This window comes from Triturus cristatus, chromosome 5_1, assembly GCF_964204655.1.
Source record: "Triturus cristatus chromosome 5_1, aTriCri1.1, whole genome shotgun sequence".
Lineage (NCBI taxonomy): Eukaryota > Metazoa > Chordata > Amphibia > Caudata > Salamandridae > Triturus > Triturus cristatus.
In genome coordinates, this window is record NC_140587.1 from 574,290,834 (window position 1) to 574,314,243 (window position 23,410).

A 23,410-nucleotide genomic window follows, 5' to 3' on the forward strand; every position below is an offset into this window, starting at 1 on the left:
GCCAGAAGGGGATACATACCATTCATAAGGGCATTTCTTTGTCTGTCTACTTGTTCTGATTTCACTCGGATACCTTCCTCAATTAATAGATTTCCTTGAACTTTATTTGAACTTTCTTTATTCCTTTCTTCCTGTCTACGTGCTTTTTCTGTACGTCTATGAGATTCTTTACGCCATAACTCAACGGCGTCCTTCTGTGACTGTCTGACTTTCCTTTTCCATAACTCTTCCTCGACTTTCATGATGCACTCTGCATCCCAGGTCCCCGCTGCGGGCCACCTCTGACTTTCTGGTAATCCCTTGGTATAGTCTACCCATAAATCAAGAAATAATATAGCGTCTAAGCCATGTTTGTGATACATGAAGTGCCCTGGAGTATCCCTAGGAGGAATAGGGACGGCTTCTTCGAGTACCCCTTTTCTAGTAGTGATCTGTCTTAATTTCGAAAAGAGCGGCATATTGACAACTGATCTGACACTTAATCTTGAACACACTTAATACAAAAGCACAATAATGAACAATCATTCATACCACAATATGCAGGACGTTTAACACATTAAACATTAAACATTAAACATTTTTTTAACTTTTAAAATAAACAACAATGATGATCGTCTGCATAACTAATCACCAAGCATAACTCTTGACACTAACTAGATACTTCGGAATACTTGATATACTGCTAAACAGTACAGATACACTGCTAAAACAGTGCAGACCGGATTTGTGTACCCAAACCCGTCTTGACCGGCACAACCTATGTGCACGTCAGAAATGCCTCCCCAGTAATGGTACTCACCGGGTAGCTTCGGAAACGGAAGGCCTCGGTAACTTGAACTTGAACCGGACTGGACTCGACTCGTCTCGTCGGAAACTGGGCTTGACTTCGAACTGGTGGGTCTCTATATACCTCGGATCTTGCTCTCTCAGCTAGGCTCTGGTCGGGATACTTTGCACTTCTCACCGCCTCGTCTGGGTGTTGATCGCAGTCTCAGTCGCCCCCGCTTGACCGGAGGGAGATACAGGAAATCCTGCTGGTACGCGTTATTGTCCGTCCAGCTGTGGCAGGAGACCGGGCCTGCAACTCACCGCCGGCGCGTGAGATGAGAAAGTGTCCCTGTTCGGGCGCCATCATGTGGTAAATAAAATTCCTTTACCGGGACTGAATTTGATACAGAAACATTATAAAATAGCTCAGTAAAATGAGAGGCAGAATCCGTGATATTAGAGTTTCGGAATGGGCTTTATTCCAGTGATCGATTATAATCGGTTGCTCCAAGTTCCATCACCACGGGGGTTCAGGAAGTGAAGTACATACTTTATTGACAAGAAATGACTTTTATAGTACATACATTACAATGAAGCGAATGCAGTAGGCGTAACAATTGATAAGGAAAATGACGATTTGTTCTGCGTAACCAGAAATGGGTGTAATAAAGAGTAAAAAGGAACATAATTGGTTATGATGTCATATATAGGTGGATCTATAAGATAATACTTGGCCTAGATGCGCGCGCAGCAGTATGACGTGTAATTGACGTGTAACTAGGGGGTGAAGGGGACTTGACATTTAGCTCTACATGTGGAGACAAAAAGTCTGGGGGGTCAAGTCAACCTAATCCCAAATCATATCTAACATCCTATGTTTAAAGAACTATGTTATCCAAGAAAGAAGGACTCTCGGACAGAATCTATTCTATACTGACTGTGCGTGCGTGTACAAGCGTCTAAGTGTCTACACTGAATGCGAGGGGGTAGGAATATTCCATGGTGACAGGGCTATGAATTACTTGCATAAGGGCAGAGAAGCCGGGCCTTTTGCTCGGTAACTGGAAGAATGTTTACTTAAACTACTAGGCAGGAATGCATCGGCTGAGGGGGAAGCAGATAATTCGAAGGTGAAATACAGTTCTTGGCAGAGAATAGGCTGATGTCAGGCTTCGTGAGCCGCGCAGAGAATGAGACAAAGTTCATGGTCACAGATGCAGGCTCAGACTGGAGCTTTCAGAGGCAGAAAGCAAGAAGAGTTTTGATGACAGAATCAGGGCCTACTTGCCTGGACTGTAAAATGGCATAAGTGAACCATATAAAGCTGGTGGCCTTTCATATTTAGGAATGGAATATCCGGCCTATTCATGGCGGATCTGACAGAGGACATGTTGACGTCGGACGCACATGTATTTGCGTCTTCATAACTGGAACTGGAGGGAACATACATGTACTTGTGATATGCACATAGAACTGTTGGGGTCCAAGATAGGGGACATAACTGACCAGAAAAATCCATATTTCCACAGAAGCACGTGGACTAATTCTGCGCTGGTGTAATGCTGAAAACGGCATTGTGGTACAACCCCTGCATTCCCGCCCCCTATCTGCACTGCAAGAGAGGGTGAGGGTAAGCTGTAAGGGAGTAATGGGGCAATGTGCTTGAAGATCGGGGCACTGCTTCACTACTTCACCGTTCTCCATTGTCCCTGCATGCCTGCACTGAAACAGTCTGAAAATATACTTTCTGAAAACCCACAGTCTAGTATGTATATTTGCCCCATGGGTGTCTCTCTGGGAAACCCCCCTACCAGGGGGACTGAGTCCTGAGTCCTGTAATGGCTTCCTGCAAGTTTTTTCTTGATGTTGCAGGCAGTCAGTCAGGGCATTACCTCCTATGGAAGTGTGTCCCTTGAAGGAGCAAATTGGCCCAAGGGAAAAAGAGCCCTCTGGGCCAATCAGAACACTCTATTTTTATCCATTGGTTAGAGGGACTATCACATCCAGATATTCAAATATATTTCACCCTTAATCTCTTTCAAACTACTTAACGGATTTACACCAAATCACAAAAAAACAACATCTAGTTTCCTGACAAATTTTGGTGTAATTCCATTCAGCAATTCTTTCTGTAGCTGCGTAAAAAATTCTATGCAAAATCGATGAGCATTTTGCGTTTTGGCCCCCTTTTTTTTCAGCCCTCACTTGACAGATCACCTCAAAACTTTCCATGCACAAACTAGGTAAAAAAGAGCACAGTTTTTGAAAGTTTTTTGAAGGTTCGTCAAACTGCGCCAAAGTTATTAGCAAAACATAAAAGGCCTTTCCAATGAACACGCTAACCTAACTATAACTGGGTAACACACACACACAGACACACATATATATGTATGTGTGCACACATACATATATATATATGTGTGTCTGTGTGTTTGTGTATACATATATATGTGTGTGTGTGTGTGTGTGTGTGTGTGTACATATATATGTGTGTTCCACAAAACACACGTACTTCTCCGCACCGTGAGACAGGCCACACCAACTGTGCTTGTATCATTCATTTATTCAAGGCAGGACAGGCATAACGTGTTTCAACTCCAATGAGTGTTAATCATATGCAGACATTCAAACGGTGGGATCGTCAGCTTTTTAACTACGTAACTTTAGACATTGAAAAGGGACTCATGCCCTCAAGTTTAGATTTAAAGCAGCAGTTGGTGTTCAAATTCAACAGATTTCCTTTACTCGGAGATGAAAAGTACACATTTTCTATTATTAAGTTCAGGTTAAATACCTCGAAAATAAAGAATTTTCACAATCACTGTCGCTCATCTCTGCAAAATTCATTTTCCATTTATTTTGTGTAGTCACTCCTACAATGTCCACAATGCACTTTTCCTGCCACTTTTCACCCACTCTATAATTAAATGCGGGTTTTGGCAGAACTTAAACTTGCTTCTTATGTGCACCCAAAGTATATATAGTGCCTTTGAAGGAATAGTTACATGTTATGGTCATATCAGAAGGGCAGAGTGTTAAACAAGTCAATTCCGCTATCACCGATTTTCATCCAGTTTGTTACTTGCCTTCAAAACAGATGCTTTATAGCACGAAGTGCACACGGAACTCTCTCTCGCAAACCCTGGCTGTTGCAATGTTCATCTCCCAAGTTGGGGCGGGCCTTTCACGGGGTCCTTCCATCCATCCTTTGTCGACGCTCAGTATTTCCAGCCGGCGGGCTCTCCATTATGGATCCGATCCAACAAACAAAATCCTGACAAAGGGAGAGCCTCATCCTCTCGGGTCGAGGCCTGTTACAGGTGTGTCAGACACCTCTTATATTCCACAAAACACACGTACTTCTCCGCAACCTGAGACAGGCCACATCAACTGTGCTTGTATCATTCATTTATTCGAGGCAGGACAGGCATAACGCGTTTCAACTCCAATGAGTCTTAATCATATGCAGACATTCAAACGGTGGGATTGTCAGCTTTTTAACTACGTAACTTTAGACATTGAAAAGGGACTCATGCCCTCAATTTTAGATTTAAAGCGGCAGTTGGTGTTCAAATTCGACAGATTTCCTTTACTCAGAGATGAAAAGTACACACTTTCTATTATTAAGTTCAGGTTAAATGCCTCGAAAATAAAGTAGTTTCACAATCACTGTCGCTCATCTCTGCAAAATTCATTTTCCATTTCTTTTTGTAGTCACTCCGCCTACAATGGCCACAATGCACTTTTCCTGACGCTTTTCATCCACTCGGTAATTCAATGCTGGTTTTGGAAGAACTTAAACTTGCTTCTTATGTGCACCCAAAGTATATATAGTGCCTTTGACGGAATAGTTCCATGTTATGGTCACATCCGAAGGGCAGAGTGTTAAACAAGTCAATTCCGCTACCACCGATTTTCATCCAATTTGTTGCTTGTCTTCAAAACAGATGCTTTATAGCACAAAGTGCACAGGGAACTCCCTCTCGCAAACCCTGGCTGTTACAATGTTCATCTCCCAAGTTGGGGCGGACCCTTCCATCCATCCTTTGTTGGCTCTCAGGGGCCCATTAGGATGTAGGCTGGATCACAACCGCCCGCATGGCGGTGGTGATCCGCCCTACATCCTTCCCTGCCCGCCACCCATTCCCCCCCCGCCATATTAGTATGGCGGGGGTCTGCGGCAGACAGGAAGACCGTCCGCCGCTTTTCCGCCCAGGCAACAAGTCGACTGGGCGGAAAAGGGTTTAATATGGTGGCGGTGTCTTCTGGACACCGCCATCCATATCAGGATGCAGGCGGGCGGCAGCCTTTCCGTGGCGACAATGGCCTGCGGATCTTCAAGTTGGGGGCCCGTTACGGGCCCCCAGGATGTTGGGGGGTGGGGGGGCACGCTGCATGTGCATCCACAACATGGCAGGCACCGCGCGGTGCCTGCCACGTTGTGCATGCATATGCACTTTTGGCATTGCGACGGGTGCTGCTGAAAGCACCGCCCGCCGCAATGTAAAAAATGCGTGATGCGCCTGCCAGTGTGGCGGGCGCATCCTAATATCCCCCACGGGACCGCCGCACATATGGCGGGTGGTCCCATTTCCCGTCGGGATAGCGGGCGGGCAAAGTCCGCCTGCCATCCTAATGATGCCCTCAGTATTTCCAGCTGGCGGGCGGGCTCTCCATTATGGATCCCATCAAACAAACAAAATCCTATATGTGTGTATATAAGATGGACATGTTTAGAGGTTCTTATTGTACAAAATGACAAAATGCTTGAGCATGAAAATTTCACAGTGAAGCATGGTTCCCTGTGAAATATGGGTATTATAATGACAGCGCCCAAACCACTGCGCAGAGCTTTACCATTGTCAGAGTTACGAGGATTATGCGGCATGGATGACAAACTAAGCCGTATGGTTATCAAGCACAGGTACATTTTCTGGCAGTATTACTTTCATACATTTGAGCTAGAAACAACTTTTTGTGAAATCTGCTGATTATGTGGCAAATGTGGGAAATCTCGATATTGCTACAGTATCATAATTGCGTAAATACAATGACACTCACCTTCGTTCTTTGTTTTGTTAAAAACTAAACATGAAAGGTAAAACCTAACCGGTCGAATTCCAATTCGTGTCCATTGCTAGATGCACTTAGAAGAAAACAACCTTTTCAGGATACTTGATTCAAAATAAGCATCTAATATAAAAATAAATCGTATTGGGCAACGTGTGAGATATGGTCCTATATTGCCATCTCGGGACTCCGATGACAAATCACAAGCCATAGGGCCTATGGCTGGATAGGTTACGGTCTCACCACACCCTCTCTACGGCAACAATGGACAATGTAGCTAAGACTGATAAATAAAATAAAAAGAAGCACATTGCACGTCAATGTTCCCTATGCAATCTGATGAGGGCATTTCAGTAAAAATATTCAATACTCAGCAAGACCAGCAGAGGGAGATCACGTTCCAAAAAAAGTATGACCGGAGAGCGTAAGCACGCTGATATGTCTCACATCAAAATAAAATTCGATGTGAAGTGAATTGAGCTATGTGGCTGCAACAAAGTTCTCCATTCTCCATTCTCAACATACCTTTCTTTCAACACATTGACGCGTTTAAAAATATATTCACTTATAGTAAAGTGCGGTTTAAATGACGACATTCTTGCTCTCTGGAACATTAGCAATGCTGCAAGGCTTTGGAATTTCGGAGAAACAGTGCCCCGTTCTGTTCAGCCGGCTTCCCATTTCTACTATCGAGGCGCGTGACGTTTCGGCCGCTTCTCGGTGCGGTAGTTAACAGTGAAACACAGAAATCCGTCCGGGTCATAAAACTAAGCCCCCAGAGCCCGCACACAGTCTTTATACATACTGTGGTCCTCCAGGGATCCCGGCTGCACAGGGATCTACTTGTTTTTACAGGCTCGCCTGAAAACCCCATTTTACAACCCGGTCAAGGAAAACATTCCAAATAAACAAAAATGTTGACAAAAATGTGGCATATGTATACATTCAAAAGTAAGCTTAGTGTATGATTTGCACTAATTCGCCTAGGTTTAAATCGCACATTACAGTGGGCACCTGTTGCATCACGGGACCTGAATCTAGCAGATATTTACTTGCTGGACCACTAGAGGCAAAAAGAAAATTCGGGCAGATGTGGACGGTTCGGGTCAGCCAGTAGCTCCATTTTACGAATATTCCATAAGAACATCTATGCTTTTATGATTAGTCTATGCTTACTTAATTTGTGCCTGTAGTTGCAGCTGGTGGACACCAACATTCAGGCTTTGAGCCACACACAGCAAGAGAGGAAAGCTGGAAAGTGAGGCAGAAAGGGGAACAGAAAGATCAGAAAACAGGCGCAAAGGGAGAAACTAGGGGGCTTATTTATGAGCCCTTTGTGCCGCTTTTACGTCACTTTTTTGTGGCACTGCGGCGGCGTACAAAATGCACCACGTTGCGCCATCTTTACAAAGTGACGCATCTGCATGCGTCACTTTGTAAAGCCCTGCGCTACATTATACCTGTGTCAGCGATGCAACACTTTTCATAAATGAGGCCCCAGGGATTTAAAAGTATCTGCAAGATAAAGAAACAGGAAAGGTAGAGTGGTTGATGATAGAAGCATAATGTGGAAACCACAGCATTCAGTATCCTTGGCGGCAGACTCCTAAATACAACTTTGGCCACCTGCACTTACTTCATTACACATTAAGAAGTGCCAAATATTCATGTATGCTGTATCAATCGAGGGGGTTATTTAGTGTTTGTTGAGCAGCCCGCCATCCTGCCAGGGTGGCGGAGGTCATAATCCTTCCCCACGCATGAGAGTCTATTTTACCACCACAAAAGTCCTCAAAATTCTTAGAATCGTCACACATTACATTCAAGATCTCGTAGATGCATTGTATACAGAAATGAATCGTTTTTGTATCGGTTTAACATATCAGCAGGCTTTTCAATATTTTACCCAGGATTTAAAATGAAGACCAGACATGCAGCCTTCCCCAGTGCCTGTTTTCTATAACATGTCAAAACTGCAGATACAAATGGACCTTGTTCTTCCACCTACAGGAAATAAAAAATGTTTATAAACCACAGGGCCATTAATATGGAAATATTTTACATCTCCTTTATCATGTTTTGCACAACTGTACTGTGGCGAGCTTCTAATGTTCTCTTTCCAATAGCTATTGATCTGCTTTCGATCTTTCATAAATGTTACACTTCATGAGTGTCAGCTATAGATATTTTCATCATAAGATATAAAGATTTTGTCAGTAATAAGAGTCAAATCTGCTTCACCTCCTGCCCATCAAATACACTCTTTTTTTCAGATGTTACACACACACATATAGTTATGTTATATACATTAGCAAAGCGGCTGCGATTCGCACAGTTTTTTGTGCATTACTCTTGGAGTGCTCCTGATTTACTCTTGACTTCCAGGAGTAAGTCTGTCCTCATGGCTATTTCTTGGAATTCATGAGTTCTGCAAGTGTAAGTCACCCTGGTCAGACGTATCCCTTAAATAATCATGACTGCCCTCTAACCTGCCACTGTATCACATACACCTTAATTTTTAGGTTTCTGCTGCATATCGCTTGCGCTGTGTTTGTGAAATCTATTGTTCTTAATAGGAACTTAAAAGGGACTTACATCCTGCCTCCTCTCTTTCCCGGCTTCTCATTATTTCCAGTGCGTGCCACTTACTTTTCCTCTATTTCAATTGGCTTTAGCATATTTTCCTGCATTTACCAATACTTTTTTTTTCTCGTCTGCTTCACTTATCAGTTCCCGGAGCTGAAATACTGTTAACATCCGCTTTGGTGTAACTATTTTTTCCTAAAGTTTTGCCTCTTTTTGCTTTTTACTCCTGCAGCATATTTTAATAACAATTTATGACCCGAAGAGATTAACCCCTTCCACATGCGGCAAATTCCGCCGCGATGCGAGGGGGCGGGGCTGGGCGTGGCACTCAGGTAACCAGGACGGCTCCCGGCCGTCATAAATCATGGTGGGCGTGTGCTCATGACGGCCGGGAGCCGTCCGAACTCCGCCAACCAATTAATTCGCCCGCAGAGGCGGGGAATTAGCCGTGCGTGGGCGGAGCGGCAAAAGTCGGACGGCTCCAGGCCATCATGAGCACACGACTACCGTGACTCATGACGGCCGGGAGCGGTCCTGAGCATCGATGAGGTTAAGTTATTTGCATAGAATCACAGGATGTTGTGCAGCCGAGTCTCGAACCAGAAATCCCCAACTCTCGAGTCAGCAGCTCTGGCCGCTCTGCCACATCCTCTCCATCCTGTGATACTTCTCAGTGAGCTTTTCCTTCGTGCCAGACGGTGACTGATAGAAACAGCGTATTATTCATTGTAAAGGCAAAACCATGCATTACCAATGCATGTTATCCTGCCCTCCTCAATGAAGCCTCCAATCCAAATAACAAACTGTCTCTTGTTTCTTTTACTATTCTTGCCAAGCCATTAAATATGTGTCTCAAAACATGGGCGACTGGCACAATAGTTTTGATTTTATATTGCCATAGAGTTAAAGAATTAAATCAAAGTGTACATGCAACAAAATGAATGCCCAGCTATTGAATTACACTGGTCGTAACGTCACATTGCAAATTGAGACTATTATTTTTGAGACCAGTGTGAATTTTTGCAAACCGATCTATGTCAGTTCATAAAATTCCGATTGGTCACAATCCTACCTACCTGATTAATATTCACAAGATAGGTTTCAAATGGCGACTGACTCTGGTTGGTGCAATGGATGGCAGGGAGGATGGCCTGCAAGGGTGAGCAGGCCACCATGTTTCTGACGTCATTTCAGTAAAAATAAAATATATATATATATATATATATATATATATATATATATATATATATTCAGCCAAACTTCTCCAAGAAAAGCAATCGACGCCGTGTCTGTGCAAAGAATGAATTTAATGTCAGCTGAAAATGCTAGACGCGTTTCGCCTGACCTGGTCAGCCGAAGGCCACCAATTGTGCATGGCTTATAACAGATGAGATAAACTATAATATTTAAAAAAAAAAAAAAAAATTATCCACACTCTGTCCACCCCGTGTGCAAATGGTGCCCGAAGGGCACCATTTGTGCATGGCTTTTAAAAATTACGAAAAATTAAAATATTACCTTTCAAAACGAAGTGCATCATATGTCCTCCATGTGCGCACGGTGCGCGAAGCGCATCGTGCGTACATGGCCCATCTAGCGTAACGTGGGCACGCGGTGCGCGTAGCGCACCGCGTGCCCACCGTGCGTGCACGGCACTAACTGCGTAAAGTGGGCGCGCGGTGCGCAAACGCACCGCGTGCTTACTGTGCACGCACGGTGCGCGAAGCGCACCGTGCGCGCACGGAACGAACTGCATTAAGTGGGCGCGCACGCCACGAATGGCGTAAAGTAACTTAGCATTTAAAAAAACGTACAAATTCACTGAAAAAACCATAGGTTTCACACACGTTATAGTTAGGAATTAGCATTTAAAAAACCTTGCAAATTCACTGAAAAAACCATAGGTTTCACACATGTTATAGTTAGCGGAAATTTTACTGATAAAAAACCAATGAAATTCCCCCGTTATAGTTAGTGCAGGCAATTATAACTCACGCGACCGCAATCTTCTGCTGATGACATATGTGTCTTTATGAAAAAAAAATATTTGTAATATATGTATAGCTAAAAATGTATGGAAGAAGACATGGGCAAATAAGTGTCTAAATACAGTATAAGCATCAGCAGAGGATTGCGGTCACGTGAGTTATAGTTGCCTGCACTAACTATAACGGGGGAATTTCATTGGTTTTTTATCAGTAAAATTTCCGCTAACTATAACATGTGTGAAACCTATGGTTTTTTCAGTGAATATATATATATATATACATATATATATATATATATATATATTCACTTCGCGCACCGCATGCCCACGTTACGCTAGATGGGCCATGAAAGCACGATGCGCTTCGCGCACCGTGCGCACATGGAGGACATATGATGAGCATCGTTGTGACAGGTAAAATATATGTTTTGTTTTGCTGTAATAAGCCATGCACAAATGGTGCACTTCGGGCACCATTTGCACACGGGGTGGGGAGAATATGGATATATTTTTTTTTTAATTATTATTTATTACCGTACGCGTACGGTAAGCGTAATCGGCGAAATTTTCGAAAAAATTAAAATTGCCTTTTTTCACTTGGGGGATCGTTGGGGACTCCCTCGACATGGCTAGGTGCTTGGGAGCTGTCTAAACAGCCCCTTTACATGTTTTTGCACTTTGTTTTTCAACCCCCTGTCAGAGTGCGAGAGAGAAAATGGCGGCCGCCGCTTCCTGGTTTCGACCGATTCGAATGTTTACTAAGATCTAACGGCCAATCAGAATCGCGCTCGCGCACGTCACCGTACGTGTACGGTAAGCGCACCGTAAGCGCACCGTAAGCTGGCTCAGATATATATATTGATTTAAAGGCTATTTTCTCAGAATCTACAGAACAGATTTAAACCAAACCTACAAAAGGCACTTCCTTGACCTGAGGACTACCTCTCTGCCAAATTTCATTAAATTCTGTTCAGCCGTTCGGGCTGTAGCTCTGTCTAAAGGTCCTATGGAAAAATGCATGGGAAAAACGTGTTTTGGGACCCCCCTTTTATCTCAGCCCCCGCTTGACGAATCCCCCCGAGACTTTCAGGGTAGGAGCGGAGCTCAACGCCCCACCTATTTTGAAAATTTTGCGAGGATTCGTCGACCGACGCCAAAGTTATTCAAAATAGAATGTTGCAGATTTCCTATGGTAAGACGGTCCTAACTATAACTATCTACTGGCGACCGCCAGTAGATAATATATATATATATATATATATATATATATATATATATATATATATATATATATATATATATATATATATATATATATATATATATATATATATATATATATTGTAACTGAAAAAAACATAGATTTCAGGCACGCTATAGTTAGAAATTAGCATTTTGAAATTCACTGAAAAAAACATAGGTTTCAGGCATGTTATAGTTAGAAATGAGCATTTTAAAAACCTTAGAAATTCACTGAAAATACCATAGGTTTCAAGGGCGTTATAGTTAGTTGGACATTTCACTCGTACAAAACCAGTGAAATTCCCCAGTTATAGTTAGTTCAGCTAACTATAACTCGCGCGCCTGCAATGCACTGCTGATGACGTCACATATTACATCACTCATGACATGGTCAGTGATATCACTCATGACATCACTGATGACATCTCAAATGACATCACTCATGACATCATCCAGTGAATGTGTGTTTTTCTGAAAGTTAAATATGTTTTATATATGTACATCTCAAGGTCAATGGAAGAATAAATGGGTATAGAAGTGTCTAACTGGAAGATTTATTTTTGTAAAATTTATTGTATAACTGACTGATTAAGTGTATCTTAGTGAATACATGGGTTAGTGAGTAATGTTTAAATATATAAATATCTGTATCAGTCTCTCACTTTATGTATAAGTGGCTGCATGGGTTGGTGAGTAGCTACATGAGTGTCTATCTGGGTTATTAGTTGTTTTTCTGAGTATCAGTATGAGTGTCTAAGTGTCTGTATGGTTCGGTGGGGGGGTATTACTTAGTGCATAGATGCATGAATGAGTGACTCACTGTTTGTATGTGTTGAAGACAGCATGTATGCAGGACTGAATGGGTGGATGAGTGTGTGTATGGGTGTGTTAGTGAGTGAATGATTGTCTCAATAGTGTCTTTATGAGTAACTACATATGTTTTAAACTAGTATATGTGAGTATTGGTGTATGTGAGAGTTAGAGATTGGAAGAGTTCCTGTATAAATAAGTATGTGTTTCTATAAGTGATTCTTTAAGAGAGTAAGTATGTGTAAGTTTCTGTAGAAGTAAGTGTGATATGTGTGTATAACTGTATATGCAAGTAAATGGATGTTTGTTACTCTGCATGTGTGACTGTGTGTGAGTAACTCTATGGATGAGTGTCGGTGTGTAACAGGATGTATACCTGTATGAGTACATATGATGACTGAGTACATGTATGAGTGACTGTATAGGACTGTTGGTGAATGAGTGGATGTGTGTAGATCTTGGAATTACTGAATAGGTTGTTGTAACTAGTATTGGTATGTCCATTGTTTTGAAAATGTTCATTTCTATTTTTGAGTGTATGTATCAAAGGTTATATTAGAGTGAGAGAAGGTCAGCCACTCTATCACAAGGATGATGTCATCAGTGATGTCATCAGTGATGTCATTTGAAATGGCATGAGTGATGTCATGAGTGATGTCACTGACCATGTCATGAGTGATGTAATATGTGACATCAGCAGTGCATTGCGGGCGCACAAGTTATAGTTAGCTGAACTAACTATAACGGGGGAATTTCACTGGTTTTGTACGAGTGAAATGTCCAACTACCTAAAACGCCCCTGAACCCTATGGTCTTTTCAGTGAATTTCAAGGGTTTTTTAAATGCTAGTTTCTAACTATACCTACAGAGGTAGGACATGTGATGTAAGAAGAAACAACGCACAGAAAGAAAATAAAGAAATGCATAAAGAAGCAACATACATCCACAAAGATGAAGAAAAGTGCAGGAAGAAGAAGAGATGTACAGAAAGAACCAACAGAGGAGCAGAAAGTCCTCCTGTGCCCACAACTATTTGAGACAGGTACTGGTGGTAACTGAATCTGACTATCCAGGCCTAGAGCCAGTGCTATGCTAAAAGACACTTAGAATACAGTGAAAACACATACATACACTAGGGAACACTATGCGTTGGGGTACCCCTGTGATTACCATGACCTCCTCTGTAAGACCCTGGTACATAATAAGGCAGGGGGATTAAAACTACCTCTTAAAATGCACCACAGGGCGCGTTTGCACACTGGTGAAGGGAGGGGGGTGCCTGAGGTGACATGTGTGCAAACACACCCTGTGGCCATTTTACTTTGGGGGATAAAGTCCCCTTGAATCCTGAGTGTCCCTTGGGTCCAACTAGCCCACCAGGTATCTCCAGTAAGCGCCACAGAGCTGCGTTGCAGAGAGGTGTAAAAAGGGGCACAGCCTGGACAACCTCTCTGCAACGCAGTGCAGTGGCACTTACTGGAAGCACCTGGTGGGCCCCCAGGGGGCCTCAGGATTGAAGGGGAATTATTTCCCCAACTTAAACCACGCCACAGGGTGTGTTTGCACACATCACCTCAGGCCCCGTCCCCTCCCTTCCCCACTGTGTAAATGCACCCTATGGCCATTTTAAGTTGGAAGATTAAGTCCCCTTGAATCCTGAGGGTCCCTAGTGTCCAACTAGCCCACTACCTACCTCCAGTAAGCACTACAGAGCTGCGTTGCAGAGAGGTGTAAAAAGGGGCACGGCCTGGACCACCTCTATGCAACACAGTGCAGTGGCGCTAACTGGAAGCACCTGGTGGGGTAGTTGGCCCCCAGGGGCCCTCAGGATTGAAGGGGAATTATTTCCCCAACTTAAAACGCTCCACAGGGCGTGTTTGCACACGTCACCTCAGGCCCCGTCCCCTCCCTTCTGCAATACGTACCTCCAGCAAGCGCCACAGAGGTGCGTTGCAGAGAGGTGTAAAAAGGGGCGTGGCCTCTGAGACCCCCCCCCCACAGGTAGTTTATTATTTTTTAGAACAAGTCCCAGGGAGGGGCAGTCCCTGGGGCTGCGGGGGGGGCCATGTGACCCGCCAATATTTTACAAAAGCCCTGGGGGGTGGCGGTCACTGGGCCTATGGGGGCCTTTGAGCCCCCCCACCCATTTATTGTACAAGCCCCGGCAGGTGGCGGTCCCCGGGGCTGCGGGGGGGCCATGAGCCCCCCGCAAATACTTTTGAAAAGCCCCGGGGTGGCGGTCCCCGGGGCTTGGGGGAGGCTTGGATACCCACCCACGTTAAAAATCAAAGCCCCGGTGGGTGGCGGCCCCCGGGGCTGCAGCGGGCTGTTTGACCCCCTGCAAATCTTTGAGCAAAGCACCGGGGGGTGGCGGTCCCCGGGGCAGTGTGGGGGGATTGGGCCCCCCCCCCACACTTTTTTTTCTGCCCCGGAGCCCGCGCTTCGTTTTTTTTAATTTTGCGGCCAGATCCGCGGATCCTCCACGCATCCCGTGATTTAAAAAAGAAAAAAAAATGTTTGGGGAGCCCCGAAGCAGGCCTAGGGGGTCAGGGTGTTTCTACCCTGCTCCCTTTTCGTGTTTTGCGCGTATATGTTTTTCTCTTTTCTTGTGCCTCGGTTCTACCGAGGCACAAGGTGGCTGCCAACACTTCCTGGTTTGGAGTGTTGACAGCCAATTAGCATGAAGCTTGTGATCGGGAGGGTGCGCGGATCCACCGCGGCCATAGATATAACTATCTTTATTTTTTAATTTCTCAAAAACTACAAAACGGATTTACACAATTTTTTAAAAGGTCGCTTTCTGAGCCAAACAGTACCCTTTTGCCAAATTTGGTGTAATTCCGTTCAGCAGTTTTTGCTATAACTGTGTCTAAAGTTTCCTATGGGAAATTGATTTTTTTACCTCTATTTTTTGAATTTCTCAGTAACTAACGAACGGATTTACACCATTTAAAAAAAAGGTCTCTTTCTGAACCAAGGGCTACCTTTTTGCAAAATTTGGTGTAATTCTGTTTAGCAGTTTGGGCTGTAGCCTGTTCCAAAATTTCCTACGGGAAATAACATGGAGAAAACACGTTTTGAGACCCCCCTTTTTTCTCGGCCCCTGCTAGACGAATCACCCCCAAACTTTCAGGATAGGAGCTGACCAGAGCACCCCACCAGTTTTGAAAATTTCACGAAGATTCGTCATCCAGCGCCAAAGTTATTGGGAAAATAATGTTACGATTTTCCTATGGTAACTAGGTCCTAACTATAACTACCTACTGTCAGCCGCCAGTAGGTAATATATAATATATATATATGTATATATATATATATATATATATATATATATATATATATATATATATATATATGTTGTGTAATTCGTCACCAGCTTCCACGTCGCTCAGGAAAAGACGAACACAGACCCAGGTATCAGTGCAAGATTTTTTTTTTTTTTTTTCACCCAGCACTGCCGCTATTACGCGTTTCGGCCTCCTAGAGGCCTTGATCACATGACATGTGAGGAAAACAGCCACATTCTTAAAGTGCCAGTGCATAATCACGTGATGAATACTAAATGAAGCACCATAGAGATAGAAACATATTCTCAATATTCACTCGTTGTTAAAAGAACTACATATAAATATACAAATAAATATAAGTATATAAATAAATATTCTTATTGGTGTCATAAAAATGATGAAAGAATAAAACCCTAGTGGGTGTATTCCAAAATTTCATTCCCACAGATATTATTCAAATTTAAAGTCTAAAGAGAACTCCCTGCCTTCTTATAATGCGTTTAAACACACTTAAGACTTTATGTGTTGATTGATCAGTAACAATGGTAAAATACCAAAACAACCTTCATATGATGTTGTATCTAAAGTGCTGGTGCTTTCAACCTATATGCCTTAATAGATTATGATTGAGCTGCTTCTAAGAAAAGGTGCTAGTGCAAATTTAAAGTGCTACCCAATGTTGCAATAATCATAAGAAAAACAGAATTCATTAAAAGGAGGAGGCTGAAAATGACACTACTTAGTACCGTCTGTCATTTTACTTCTTAAATTTAAATTTTATCAGTAGCAGTTCCCAGCATCAATTTCATAAACAAGTATAGAAATCCTCATTAGCGTTCAGACCATTTGGTGACTTGGTATCTAATTCAAGGATATATCGGGTTTCAAGTTTGCGCAGCAAGGCTTCACGATTACCACCTCTTCTGAGTGGCAATACACAGTCTATCACAAAATATTTCAAATGTTCAATAGCATTGCCATGACTCTCTTTGAAATGTCTGGTGACTGGATATGCGGGATCGCTGTTGGAAATCGCTCTAATGTGCTGGAGTATCCTCTTGTGAACCTGCAACTTGGTGCTGCCAACATATTGCAGGCCACAGGGACACTCCAGCACATAGACAGCGAACTCCGTTTTGCACGTTAGTAATTTTGTGATACTCCTCTCATTCATATGGAAGGGAGTCATGTATGATGTTGTGCTAACACCTTGTTTGCATGCTTTGCAGTTAGTAAAAAAAATGAAACCCTGCCTAGAATTTAGCCATGTTTTAGTAGAAATTATCTCTGGGCTGCTTTTAACCAAGTCGCTCGACATGGATCGTGCTTTCCTGAATGTGATATTGGGGACCAATGTAGTTTGCTCTCCAATAACAGGGTCATTACAAATGATATTCCAATTAAGTCTGATAATTTTTCGGATTGTGCGATGTTGTCGATTATAAGTTAATATCAATCTGGTTGGTTCTACAGATTGATTAATAACGATGGTTGAGGCAACCTGAGTATTTTTTAGGCCATCCGTCCTAGAAATTTGATTGGCTCACATGGTTGCCCGATCAATATCATTTGCTGCATAGCCTCTAGCTAGAAATCTTTTTCTGCTTTCATTTTCTGCCAACAGACATTCCTCATGCTGGCTACAGATCCGTCTGATGCGCAACATTTCCCCATAGGGAATACTGCGAATCAGATGGCGTGGGTGATGGCTAGAAGCATGAAGTATTGAGTTCCCAGCAGTGGGTTTTCTGTGAAGCCTGGTTTGTAATTGACCCTCACAGATATATACCTCTACATCAAGGAATGTAATGATTTCCTTACTTATGTTGGCTGTGAATTCTAAATTGAGGGTATTGACATTGATCTGATCTATAAAATTCATGGCCTGTACTTCAGTACCTTTCCAAATTATAAAAAGGTCATCAATGAATCGGTACCAACAAATTACATGAGTATCCAGTATTTCAGAGAAAGTTGATCTGAGGGCCTGCTCCTCCCACAGTCCCATATGCAAACACGCATAACTGGGAGAGAAGCAAGCCCCCATTGCAACACCTCTGACCTGCTGATATATTTGATTTTGAAACATAAAGAAGTTATTGTGCAAGCAGGTATGGATCATAGTTACCAGCATTTTGCTATGATTACTCATGTGAATAGATTTAGTGCCAAGGTAATGTTCCACTGCCTTTATACCATTCAGATGGTGAATACTGGTATAAAGGCTAGTGACATCAAGTGTGATCAATAGACATTCCGGGTCCCATTTGATGTCTTTGATTTTATTCAGGAAATCACTAGTATCACGGATATATGATGGGAGCTGTTTGACATGCTCCTGTAGAAAATAATCTACATATCTAGAAGTGTTCTCAGTGATACTATTCCTAGCAGAGATAATGGGTCTGCTTGGAGGTCTTTCTAGACTCTTGTGCACTTTGGGGATGAAGTACATGGCCGGTATGACCGGATGATCATTTTTAAGAAATTTAAGTTCGTCAATACTTATAAGACCCACACTTCTCCAAGCAGTCAATTTTAAATAGAACTCACACCACATTTGTTTGACTTTGCCAATTTCACTTCTCCTATAGCAGCTGTGATCATTAAGCTGACTCAATGCCTCTTCCAGATACAATTCTCTAGACCATAAAACAATGTTACCCCCCTTGTCTGCCTGGGGTACAATAATACTGCCATTGGATTGAAGCTTCTTAATAAGTTGGGAATAACACTTGTTCTGGTGTGTATATCTGCGTCTAGAGTAACCAATGGATTTATACAATCATTTCAATTCAATTGTAATCAATTCGGAAAATGTATCAATATTGTCATGAAGCATGATAGGAGTAAAAGTAGATTTTGCCTTAAAGTGTGTGCTGCCAGTCATATTCAATGTAATTCGTTCTTTATTGATATCACTGTTACTTTCTTCTGCAAGATCATAGAGGCTTTGTAACGCTCCCAGATCATTGGCACTCAAATCAGATGTTACTTGTAAAGTCGTCTTAGGTTGCCTATCTCGTTGACATTTGTTGAGTGCATGATATTTGCATAATTTCATTTTTCGAGTGAATTTGTAAATATCAATCCGCGTCTGGGCATAATTGAAGTCGCTGGCTGCACTATAAGTCAAACGTAGTGATAAAATCTCAGTTTCAATTGTACTTAATGGTGTTGATGTAAGGTTAATGACTGTTTGGGGATCGTTCGATCCTATACCGTAATACTTTATTTGCGGTTCCATTGTTTGCTCTTCTTGTATGCCCTTTTTTTGTTGCTGCTTTGTTTGCCGCCATTTATTGCTGAGCCGTCGTTCACGGCGTTTGCCATTTGCTCGCTGGGCTTGTTTACATTTCCCATGGGTGGCCGTAGAGATGACCGTCAATCCTGGCGTAAGTAATCCACTTCTTGTGCCAGGGATGGTCGTGGAAACCCCAACCTCGATGCTAGACGTTGTTGTTCGTTATCCGACTCACTGTCTACTGCTGAACTGAGATCGGATACCGAAGATGTTGGTTCTAAAGCATTTCTTTCACAAGCTTGAGAAATTGTGACTGAATGTTGATTTGGGGTCCTTAAAGAGTCAAACTTTTTAGCAAAAGTGAAAATTTGCCCATTTTGATAGTCTAGTTTGTCCCTTTGAAATTTGAACGCTTTTTGTTTTTTTATTATTTCCTCCTCTTTCTTTAGGCGACTGAGCATTTCTTCACGATATCTTTTGGCATTGTCAGATGGTTCCATTTTGTCGATCTCAGCATTCGTTTCCTCAATTTTAATCTGTAACGCTGCCCGATCGCTCTCAGCATATTTGATTAAGATTCTCACAAGTCGACCAGATGAATCCAGGCTGCTTTCTGCCCATTCGCTGAGCATATTAGTGTCAGGTTGTTCATAACTCGGTACTAACATTATACGCAGTCCTCTAGGTATCCGTCCTACTTCTAAATACCTAGATAATGATTGGTGCTCCCACCACTTTGCCTACTCTGTACGCATACGTTTCTCCAATTTTTTAAATAGTTCATTTAGTGGGGGGAGGCCAGTTACTGTTACTGTTGCCTGTGATGTTTGCGGAAGTTCAACAGCTGGTGAATCTTCAAACATTACATTCGCCGCCTCCTCACGGCTCCTCAACATGTCAACGGCCATTGTGCTTAATTTAGGGTGTAGTATCGAATTGCGAGCAATAACCTCCGATAAAATATCACGGGCTTCGCTCACGCACACTCCTTCACCAGAGCATACGTTTATCCCTCTTTTACCTCAGCGAGTTCCTTGACGTTGCTCGGGTCCTCCGACTCGGGCTTAGACACTCTCGTCTAGGGCGTGGAGGATTGTTCCGTGGTCCGGGGGCTGCAGCGGCTGGTCCTTACAGGACTGTAAAACTCTTTCCGGAAAACCGTGAATCTGCTTCCTGCCGCCGGCCCAAAACTGAAGGAGGGGTCTTGTGAATACCGAGGAAGCAATCTCGGTAAAATCAATGTTGTGTAATTCGTCACCAGCTTCCACGTCGCTCAGGAAAAGACGAACACAGACCCAGGTATCAGTGCAAGAATTTTATTTTTCACCCAGCACTGCCACCATTACGCGTTTCGGCCTCCCAGAGGTCTTGATCACATGACATGTGAGGAAAACAGCCACATTCTTAAAGTGCCAGTGAATAATCACATGATGAATACTAAATGAAGCACCATAGAGATAGAAACATATTCTCAATCTTCACTCATTGTCGGTGTATTTTTTGAGCATTGAATTTTAAAAAAAATATCTTCATTATTAAATAAACATAATGAACAATCTTTAAAAAATTGTTTTTTTTGTGCCTGACTGTGGCAAAAGACATTATTGTGAGCAACATTAAGTAATATTGCAAATACAGGGCGATGACGTTACTCGGTTGTTAAAAGAACTACATATAAATATACAAATAAATATAAGTATACAAATAAATATTCTTATTGGTGTCATAAAAATGATAAAAGAATAAAATATATTTTTTTTTTTAAAAGCTGCCCATTTCATTAAGGGAAACAGGGCTGCTTGTAAAATGAAAATACACTGTTTTAAAGGTTTCACTAAAAGCAGACAGTGATCTCCTGAACCACTACTTACTCCCAGTGAAACGTTTTTAGTTCACAAAGAGGAAATAAAACTGCCCTCACTTCATTACAGATTAATGAATCCTAGATTTTCATCCACAATGTTTCAAATTACGTTGCTAGTTAGGGTTGGATGGGTAGTCCCCCATCCTGCTAGGGTGGTGGAGGTCATCATGTCCTCCTCTCTTGTGGCTGACCACCCGCTGTATTTATAGATCGCTGCCTTCCTCATGGAGATGCAGTGAAAACAGTAGGGGCTCCTGGAGCGAGTGCTTCTGGGCGGTGACGCAGGGCGGGGGAAGGGTGGTGTAGTAAAGTCCAGATTATCACCTATTGCGCACGCTGCATCAAGCGATGCAGCGCACGCAATGAAATTCGTTTTATTTATTTATTTGTATACTTTCCTCCGTTAGGCCATAATCCGGACTTTACTAACCCCCGCCCTGCGTCACCGCCTGGCAGCACTCCCTCCAGGAGCTGCTACTGAGTGAAATGACCAACACAGCGGCTCCCCTGAAGGACCTGTAATTTTGCTGAGTGGCTGCCATGTTTCATGAGGTCGCTTAGCAACATTTTTGCTTTTTAGAACAAACTCCTACAGGGGTTAGCTTGTTTAAATGGCCTGATCACCCTGAAATGTTACTCCCAAGAAAGGGGGAGGGTCACTTTTTTCGAGGTTGCCACGCTTTTCCTGGTGATCAGGAAAAATTAAGTCAGAATGTTCACTCTAAATAGGGTCGATGGTCTGAGGCACTTAGGACCACGAGCATGGGTTGTAGATTTAAGGGTACAAGGGTGTTCCTTCGGTGGAACCATGATGGTTTGCGTGACACTAACTAGAGCAGGGGAACGGACATTTTGGCAGAGAGAAAGTTTGGTCGCCAAACTCCTAAATTGCTAAGGAGTATAACTCCTATTCTTGGAAATTAAAGCCAAATATGCAAATTATTTATTATTTTATAGTATATTTTTGTTTTGTGTTACCACCTCAACTTGTAGGAGGGTAATTATTTAGTGGTTTGCGACCCTTTCAAATACTGAATTAATATGCTTCACAGTCCCATATTAAAAGTTGGATTAACATTACAGATTCCTAAAATGGGATTCCTTCATAGAAAGAAACCTGTTTTGCTGCCACAAACACTTCTAATTTGCAATTTGGAGTCTGTGCAAAGACAAAATAGGTTACTACATCTGGCACATAAATTCTTTAAACATTTTTTAAAAAAATGATTGTCCATAGCATCGGCAACACCTAAATATCACAAAGCAATGATAATTAACTTAGGGCCTCAGTTTGAGTTTTTGTTAATGTAGGTCATCTATGACGAGTGACGTTCCCGTGGCGATCGGAGCCTTGCCTTATGTACAAGGCAGTGTTAAGCCAGTGTTAAGCCACTTAAAGTGGCTTAATGCTGCCTAGTACATAAGGCACCCTTTCATGTTATGTTTAGCGTGAAAGGATCATGCAGTGGGTGATAATAACTTTATGGATTGGTTTAAAAAAAAATACAATTTAAAACATAGCTAATTCTTACAATAAAAATAACAATGATGAGTATAAGAAACGGAGGGTTATAAATTACAAAAAATTTGAGAGATCATTATGAGTTAATAATGTTCTGCTGAAAGGCCTCACTCTGGTTTTCTGATATTATAGTCTTTAATTCTATTGTTGAGCCTTTTAACTCGGACGCCATGCTAAGATGAGGAGGGTTTACTTGCAGTTGTGGCTTCCAGTAGTTTTGACGCATTAAGAACAAATTTCGTGAGCCCAATGTTCAACTTGGTGTTGTCGGGATTTAGAGCAGCCACTATTGCCTGACGGCAGGATCGAACTCCCAACCTGATCCATTGATCCCGCAATAATGACTATCTGCCCATGAGCAGTGCGGGGCATACACAGACGATGTGTTCCATTACTTCAGAGTGATAGCCACACAACTTGCATTCAATACTGCTACCTGGACGGCGCCATTCGGGAAGGTTCTTTAAAAAGGGCCAGCCACCCATCCTCAGAGCTAAAAACCTTTGTTTCCAGTAAAGTGCAAATGTGCTTGATAGGTAGGGCAGCTGAACACCGAATTTAAAATGAGAGATTACAGCCCAGGCGTATTTCCTTTTTTACAGTATTGCCCTGTCTGAGTGAAAGGACCACAGTCTAACAGTCTTTTTGATTGCGATCTTTAACACTGGGTAGGTGGGATTTGTTACCCAGAGATCTTATACTCCTAATAGCTGTAAACTGCTATCCAGGAGTTGCCGATACATTTGGCTAGTCTGGTTTTTCTGTATTTCCTGCCATAGTCGGACCTCCAGGGAACCCTCCCGAGCACGGCGCAGTCTATGACACAGTTTTATAAACACGCTGGCCTCTACTCCATGGTGACCACATGCAGTGGGTGTTGCGGTGGGCGTTCCACTGCAACACCCATTGTATTTGACACTGCCCCTATGTACAAGGGTGGCGTACATAGAAGGCAGCGCCAAAATTAAGACCAGGATAATCCTGGTCTTTTGTTAGTAAAACGAGGAAAAATGCATTATTTATCCTCTTT